This window comes from Oryzias melastigma, unplaced genomic scaffold (genome assembly GCF_002922805.2).
Source record: "Oryzias melastigma strain HK-1 unplaced genomic scaffold, ASM292280v2 sc00262, whole genome shotgun sequence".
Classification (NCBI taxonomy): domain Eukaryota; kingdom Metazoa; phylum Chordata; class Actinopteri; order Beloniformes; family Adrianichthyidae; genus Oryzias; species Oryzias melastigma.
This window is the reverse complement of record NW_023416896.1, coordinates 374,415-375,031: the sequence shown is the minus strand read 5'-3', so window position 1 is coordinate 375,031 and position 617 is coordinate 374,415. Positions and strand designations below refer to the sequence as shown.

Here is a 617-nt window from a genome sequence, read left to right as displayed (position 1 = left end):
CGTGGACTCCAGCTGTTCGGGGGGGGGGGACTACTGAAAGGAAACATGTTTTTATCTGCATCAGTTTTTCTTCATGGGGGGGTGTAAATAGAGCATTTTCAGTCAGATGAAGCTCAAGCTTTCGTTTTTCTTTGGATTTGATCTCATTTTTGTTGCTCTGTTCCGGCCTGTGTTGTGAATTTCTGTCTCAATAAAGTTTGTTCAAACTTTGGATGGAAACAAGAATTCTATATATTGTTTACATGGATGTGTCAGCGAGTGGTCAGCATCCCCCCCTCTCCTGCCTTCTCTTCCGTTGGATGGAGAACTCTGCTCTTCGATAACCCCCACCATCCTAATCAGGAATGTTCTTATAGAACTGAAAAATCCGCTGCTGCTGATGTGCCCCCCCCACACACACACACACTTAAAATACAAAATTAAAGGGATTGTGGGGATTGTTTCCCCCTGATGGAGCATGAGCTTGCGGGATTCTGTCGTCTCCTCCATTTCTCCTCTTCGTTGTTCTGGTTCTTCCTCGTGGTTTTGATTACTTGCACATGGTTCTGGTGGTTCTGGTGTTTCCTTGTGGTTCTGGTTCCTCCACGTGGTTTTGATTCTTACACATGGTTCTGGTG

At 45.4% G+C, this 617-nt stretch overlaps 1 protein-coding gene across 2 annotated transcripts in view; it reads left to right on the top strand.

Annotated features, from left to right (window-relative positions):
- LOC112142219 (prostaglandin F2 receptor negative regulator) overlaps window positions 1-617 on the top strand; it is a gene marked incomplete at its 3' end in the record, with an annotated part of 23,302 nt that overhangs the window by 20,853 nt on the left and 1,832 nt on the right.